Below are 7,729 nucleotides of genomic sequence, written 5' to 3'. Positions count from 1 at the left end.
CTCTACTCAACGGAAAACTTGCCGAGTTTTCTGCTGTTTCTAGCAATCTAGTGTTCCACTAAACTTGTGCAAAACACTGACACTAAAATATAGTGAGAAACCAGAGGCGTCGTATCGAGTATCGGTAATTTAAATCGGGTAGCGTAAACAGTAGAACGTAACCTTCATTTCTTGTAACAAACGTTCACGCACACACTGCGGATAACGACTACGACATTTAAATTAAAATCTCTCTTGTCTTCTTTCATATAAATCACGATTCTTTCTGTACCTTCTGTATCCACAATTCCACATCCAATTTATCGAAGGAAACGATTGTCATTTGTTTACTTGTTTTTCGTGTCTGGAGTGAAACTTCGGAGTCCCCATCTAGCTGCAAATCCAAAAACTAATAAAATCACGAAGCACTCAATAGAATTACCAAATAAAGCTTTTCTCCCTAGAGGCAGGGATAGTTTCCGTTCTTAGCATTGTTTTTAGTATGAAATCGACAACTTAACTGATATCAGTTACTTAAAAAAAACCGAGTAACAAACAGGAATTAATGTGAATACTTATTCAAAGACTAAAGAAAAATACATCAAAAAATAAAAAAAGGTATAAAAATTTACATTAAATTATGCAGTTTGGTGGTAAAAGCAAATAAGGTCAACTCACTATACAAACTGTATCTATGAAACAAACATTTACAGAGTAAGAAACGCCAAACAATTTATGTGCTCATACATACTTTGATACCATACTTGCGACTTATATACAATGTAGTTCCCACTTTAATTTCGTGTTGTATGAAAGGAGAGACGGTTAGCACTCCCCTAGACAAGGATGGAACACATATAAGGTTGAGGCACCGCTGAGTTATCAGCGCTTGACCCATTTTTTTTAATATTATATTAGCGCAATTAAATAAATGTCAATTTAAGCTTGAATATTACACAGCTCATATAGTATGGGTACATCATTTAGTTCACATTACAGGCACATTACATGATTTCCTACACATTACAGTAGGCCTTTCTTTCAAGCCAAGATTCCATTAACATTTTAAATTTATTGTGTGACATTTTCTTTACACTTTGTGGTACTTTGTCCAGTAACACCTTCCCAATACGTGCAAAACCTTTTTCCTTTCCTCTCTGCTCTTGGTTTTATAAGCATGGACACTACAGCTAATTTTACAGATATGGCCATTCTGTTTGGCATAGAGACGAACTTGGGAGTAATACATGACGGAAACAGTTCGTATTCTGTATTCAGTCGTATATTGTTTGCAGGAAGTTGTGGTTGGTAGACCAACAATGCATCTTATTACATTCTTCTGCCAGAGGAAGACATTCTTAGCCTCGAGTTTCCATGAATAATAGCCCATATTCAAATTTGTATAGAAAAATGCGTAATAGGCCACAAGGAGGAAGTCTTGACTGACAAAGCTTTTTAATTTTCATGTAAGTTACACTACTCTCAATATTTTATCACGAGCTTTTTCTGTCTGGGTATTCTAATGTAACTTCCTGTCAAGACAAATGCCTAACAATTTGACTGAATTATGGTTTATTAGCCTCATAATATGCATAATCTAAATCATATGATTCAGGCACCAAGCGAAGTGGTGCAGTGGTTACCACACTGGACTCGCATTCGGGAGGATGATGGTTCAATCCTGCGTCCGGCTATCCTGATTTACGGTTTCCGTGGTTTCCTAAATCACTTCAGACATACGCTGGGATGGTTCCTTTGAAAGGGCATAAAAGACACGTCAATATTGCGGTAAAATTTCACCAAAACATAGAACAGCTGATGTTAATAAACAGCATCATCATAATAATAGTACAATGTTGTTATGTATACATACAATAAAAAAATCTAACAGTGAGTAACACTTTGCTCAAACTAACATTTCATCTTCTATGAATTCTTCTACTGAATAGCAGGATTTCTTTCGCAGAATCTGCTGTAGCCTTATGTTTAGAATCTCTGGCTTCATATTTCCTATGGGTTGGGTTGGATTGTTTGGGGAAAGAGACCAAACAGAGAGGTCATCGGTCTCATCGGATTAGGGAAGGATGGGAAAGGAAGTCGGATGTGCCCTTTCAAAGGAACGATCCCGGAATTTGCCTGGAGCGATTTAGGGAAATCACGGAAAACCTTAATCAGGATGGCCGGACATGGGATTGAACCGTCGTCCTCCCGAATACGAGTCCAGTGTGGTAACCACTGCGCCACTTCGCTTGGTACATATACCGGGTGATCAAAAAGTCAGTGTAAATTTGAAAACTTAATAAACTATGGAATAATGTAGATAGAGAGATAAAAATTGACACACATGCTTGGAATGACATGGGGTTTTATAAGAACCACCCCATATTGCTAGACACAAGAAAGATCTCTTACGCGCGTCGTTTGGTGATGATCGTGTGCTCAGCCGCCACTTTCGTCATGCTTGGCCTCCCAGGTCCCCAGACCTCAGTCCGTGCGATTATTGGCTTTGGGGTTACCTAAAGTCGCAAATGTATCATGATCGACCGACATCTCTAGGGATGCTGAAAGACAACATCCGACGCCAATGCCTCACCATAACTCCAGACATGCTTTACAGTGCTGTTCACAACATTATTCCTTGACTACAGCTATTGTTGAGGAATGATGGTGGACATATTGAGCATTTCCTGTAAAGAACATCATCTTTGCTTTGTCTTACTTTGTTATGCTAATTATTGCTATTCTGATCAGATGAAGCGCCATCTGTCGGACATTTTTTGAACTTTTGTATTTTTTTGGTTCTAATAAAACCCCATGTCATTCCAAGCATGTGTGCCAATTTGTACCTCTCTATCTACATTATTCCGTGATTTATTCAGTTTTCAAATTTATACTGACTTTTTGATCACCCTGTATTACCTATGTTTTTGCCTATTAACTTGTTATGTAGTGTCATCCTCATAACTCATGTTCACCAACATGAAATGTGATGAAAGTGTTGTCATATTCATATACCACTGTTTTACATGGTACAAGGCTTGTCAAGTCATTTACATGTACATAACAAACAGAAATGTTCCCAGCACACAACCTTGTGGCACTCCATATCGTAACATTCAAAAAATCATATTTTTGTTTTGATTTATAAACATATTATTCTGTTTTCTATTAGCTAACATATGATTTCAGAAGTGCTAGTTTATTGCCTTTCATTCCATAATCCTGTAGTTTGTTTATTAAGATATTATTGTAGCAATGTCGAAGGCCTTGCTAAGATCCACTAGAGTGGCTTGAGTGTGTTGTCTATTTACAAAGACATGTAAGGCAAATAATACACCATCCTGAACTGTCTTAAAACCAGACAGTCTGTTTCAAAACCCCTACCAGGCTTGCTTAAGAGATTTTTACTTAAAAAATCATTTAGTTGGTTATTTTTACTACGGTTACAATAATTTTTGGTACTACTGACACTGTTGAAATAGCCCCATAGTTTTCAAGTGAGTTTAAGCCTTCTTATTATACAAAGAGTCTGTTAAATCCATCTTTCCATGAAATAAGTAACCTTGCCACATTTCCATTATTACCATGTATGGTATGGTACATTGAGATGATAAAAGTGCTGGGATACCTTCTAAAATCATGTCACACCTATGTCTGCCCAGCGTAGTACAGCAGCTTGATGTGGCATGGACTCAACAAGTCATTGGAAGCCCCCTGCACAAATATTGAGCCATACTGTCTCCATAGCCATCCATAATTTTGCACAAACTGACCTCTCGATTATGTCCCATAAATGTTCAATAGGATTCATGTTCGAAAATGTGGGTGGCCAAATCATTCACTCAAATTGTCCTGAATGTTTTTCAAACCAATTGTGAACAGTTGTGGCCCCGTGGAATGACGCATTGTCATCCATAAAAATTCCATCGTTGTTTGAGAACATGATGTCCATTAATGACTGCAAACGATCTCCAAGTTGCCAAACATGACCACCTTCAGTTAATGATATGTTCAGTTGGACAAGAAGACCCATGTAAACACATCCTACACCATCATGGAGAAACCATGGTACCTTGATGAGCACTGGGGTCCTTGGCTTTGTGAGATCTTTGCCACACTCGAACCCTGTCATCAGCTCTTACCAACTAAAATCACGATTCATCCGACCAGCTTGTCTGTTACCACTGACAACTCCACACAAATGCTGCTGCTCATAGGCATTGAGTGAAGGCCGCTGGCCACTGTGCCGTCTGTGGTGAGAGGTAATGCCTGAAATTTGGTATTCTGATGACACATTTGACACTGTGGATCTCAGAGTATTGAATTCTCTAATGATTTCCAACCTCCCCCCATGAACCATGGACCTTGCCGTTGGTGGGGAGGCTTGCGTGCCTCAACGATACAGATAGCCGTACCGTAGGTGCAACCACAACGGAGGGGTATCTGTTGAGAGGCCAGAAAAACATGTGGTTCCTAAAGAGGGGCAGCAGCCTTTTCAGTAGTTGCAGGGGCAACAGTCTGGATGATTGACTGATCTGGCCTTGTAACACTAGCCAAAATGGTCTTGCTGTTCTGGTACTGCGAATGGCTGAAAGCAAGGGGAAACTACAGCCGTAATTTTTCCCGAGGACATGCAGCTTTACTGTATGATTAAATGATGATGGCGTCCTCTTGGGTAAAATATTCCGGAGGTAAAATAGTCCCCCATTCGGATCGCCGGGCGGGTACTACTCAAGAGGACGTCGTTATCAGAAGAAAGAAAAATGACGTTCTACGGATTGGAGCGTGGAATGTCAGCCCGATTAAGGGTAATCGGGCAGGTAGGTTAGAAAACTTAAAAAGGGAAATGGATAGGTTAAAGTTAGATATAGTGGGAATTAGTGAAGTTTGGTGGCAGCAGGAACAAGACTTTTGGTTAGGTGAATACAGGGTTATAAATACAAAATCAAATAGGGGTAATGCAGGAGTAGCTTTAATAATGAATAAAAAAAATAGCAGTGTGGGTAAGCTACTACAAACAGCATAGTGAACGCATTATTGTGGCCAAGATAGGCACAAAGCCCATGCCTACTACAGTAGTACAAGTTTATATGCCAACTAGCTCTGCAGATGACGAAGAAATTGATGAAATGTATGAGGAGATAAAAGAAATTATTCAAATAGTGAAGGGAGACGAAAATTTAATAGTCATGGGTGACTGCAATTCGTCAGTAGGAAAAGGGAGAGAAGGAAACATAGTAGGTGAATATGGATTGGGGCTAAGAAATGAAAGAGGAAGCCGTCTGGTAGAATTTTGCGCAGAGCATAACTTAATCATAGCTAACACTTGGTTCAAGAGTCATGAAAGAAGGTTGTATACATGGAAGAACCCTGGAGATACTAAAAGGTATCAGATAGACTATATAATGGTAAGACAGAGATTTAGGAACCAGGTTTTAAATTGTAAGACACTTCCAGGGGCAAATGTGGACTCTGACCACAATCTATTGGTTATGAACTGTAGATTAAAACTGAAGAAACTGCAAAAAGGTGGGAATTTAAGGAGATGGGACCTGGATAAACTGAAAGAACCAGAGGTTGTACAGAGTTTCAGGGAGAGCATTAGGGAACAATTGACAGGAATGGGGGAAAGAAATACAGTAGAAGAAGAATGGGTAGCTTTGAGGGATGAAATAGTGAAGGCAGCAGAGGATGAAATAGGTAAAAAGACGAGGGCTAGTAGAAACCCTTGGGTAACAGAAGAAATATTGAATTTAATTGATGAAAGGAGAAAATATAAAAATGCAGTAAATGAAGCAGGCAAAAAGGAATACAAACGTCACAAAAATGAGATCGACAGGAAGTGCAAAATGGCTAAGCAGGGATGGCTAGAGTACAAATGTAAGGATGTAGAGGCTTATCTCACTAGGGGTAAAATAGATACTGCTTACAGGAAAAATTAAAGAGACCTTTGGAGAAAGGAGAACCACTTGTATGAACATCAAGAGCTCAGATGGAAACCCAGTTCTAAGCAAAGAAGGGAAAGCAGAAAGGTGGAAGGAGTATATAGAGGGTCTATACAAGGGCGACGTTCTTGAGGACAATATTATGGAAATGGAAGAGGATATATATGAAAATGAAATGGGAGATGCTTTACTGCGTGAAGAGTTTGACAGAGCACTGAAAGACCTGAGTCGAAACAAGGCCCCCGGAGTAGACAACATTCCATTAGAACTACTGACAGCCTTGGGAGAGCCAGTCCTAACAAAATTCTACCATCTGGTGAGCAAGATGTATGAGACAGGTGAAATACCCTCAGACTTCAAGAAGAATATAATAATTCCAATCCCAAAGAAAGCAGGTGTTGACAGATGTGAAAAATACCAAACTATCAGTTTAGTAAGTCACAGCTGCAAAATACTAACGCGAATTCTTTACAGATGAATGGAAAAACTAGTAGAAGCCGACCTCGGGGAAGATCAGTGTGGATTCCGTAGAAATGTTGAAACGTGATGCAATACTGACCCTACGACTTATCTTAGAAGAAAGATTAAGGAACGGCAAACCCTACGTTTCCAGCATTTGTAGACTTAGAGAAAGCTTTTGACAATGTTGATTGGAATACTATCTTTCAAATTCTGAAGGTGGCAGGGGTAAAATACAGGCAGCGAAAGGATATTTACAATTCGTACAGAAAGCAGATGGCAGTTATAAGAGTCGAGGGGCATGAAAGGGAAGCAGTGGTTGGGAAGGGAGTGAGACAGGGTTGTAGCCTATCCCCGATGTTGTTCAATCTGTATATTGAGCAAGCCATAAAGGAAACAAAAGAAAAGTTCGGAGTAGGTATTAAAATCCATGGAGAAGAAATAAAAACTTTGAGGTTCGCCGATGACATTGTAATTCTGTCGGAGACAGCAAAGGACTTGGAAGAGCAGCTGAACGGAATGGACAGTGTCTTGAAAGGAGGGTATAATATGAACATCAACAAAAGCAAAACGAGGATAACGGAATGTAGTCGAATTAAGTCGGGTGATGCTGAGGGAATTACATTAAGAAGTGAGACACTTAAAGTAGTAATGGAGTTTTGCTATTTGGGGAGCAAAATAACTGACGATGGTCGAAGTAGAGAGGATATAAAATGTAGACTGGTGATGGCAAGGAAAGCGTTTCTGAAGAAGAAAAATTTGTTAACACCGAGTATAGATTTAAATGTCAGGAAGTTGTTTCTGAAAGTATTTGTATGGAGTGTAGCCATTTATGGAAGTGAAACGTGGACAATAAATAGTTTAGACAAGAAGAGAATAGAAGCCCTAGAAATGTGGTGCTACAGAAGAATGCTGAAGATTAGGTGGGTAGATCACATAACTAATGAGGAGGTATTGAATAGAATTGGGGAGAAGAGGAGCTTGCGGCACAACTTGACTAGAAGAAGCGATAGGTTGGTAGGACATGTTCTGAGACATTGAGGGATCACCAATTTAGTATTGGAGGGCAGCGTGGAGGGTAAAAATCGTAGAGGGAGACCAAGAGATGAATACACTAAGCAGATTCAGAAGGATGTAGGCTGCAGTAGGGACTGGGAGATGAAGAAGCTTGCACAGGATAGAGTAGCATGGAGAGCTGCATCAAACCAGTCTCCGGACTGAAGACTGCAACAACAACAACAACGATTTCCAAAATGGACTGTCCCATGACTGTAGCTCCAACTACCATTCCATGTTCAAAGTCTGTTAATTTTTGTTGTGCAGCCATAATCACATTAGGAACATTT

At 39.6% G+C, this 7,729-nt stretch overlaps 1 non-coding gene across 1 annotated transcript; it reads left to right on the top strand.

Annotated features, from left to right (window-relative positions):
• The first annotated feature begins 781 nt into the window (after window positions 1–781).
• LOC126458777 (U6atac minor spliceosomal RNA) lies at window positions 782–884 on the top strand. Its single transcript, XR_007585737.1, has one exon. It is a non-coding gene; the product is annotated as a U6atac minor spliceosomal RNA (small nuclear RNA).
• Window positions 885–7,729: the final 6,845 nt, after the last annotated feature.

This window comes from Schistocerca serialis, chromosome 2, assembly GCF_023864345.2.
Source record: "Schistocerca serialis cubense isolate TAMUIC-IGC-003099 chromosome 2, iqSchSeri2.2, whole genome shotgun sequence".
Classification (NCBI taxonomy): domain Eukaryota; kingdom Metazoa; phylum Arthropoda; class Insecta; order Orthoptera; family Acrididae; genus Schistocerca; species Schistocerca serialis.
The sequence above is the reverse complement of the archived record's forward strand: the minus strand, read 5'-3'. Positions and strand labels throughout refer to the sequence as shown.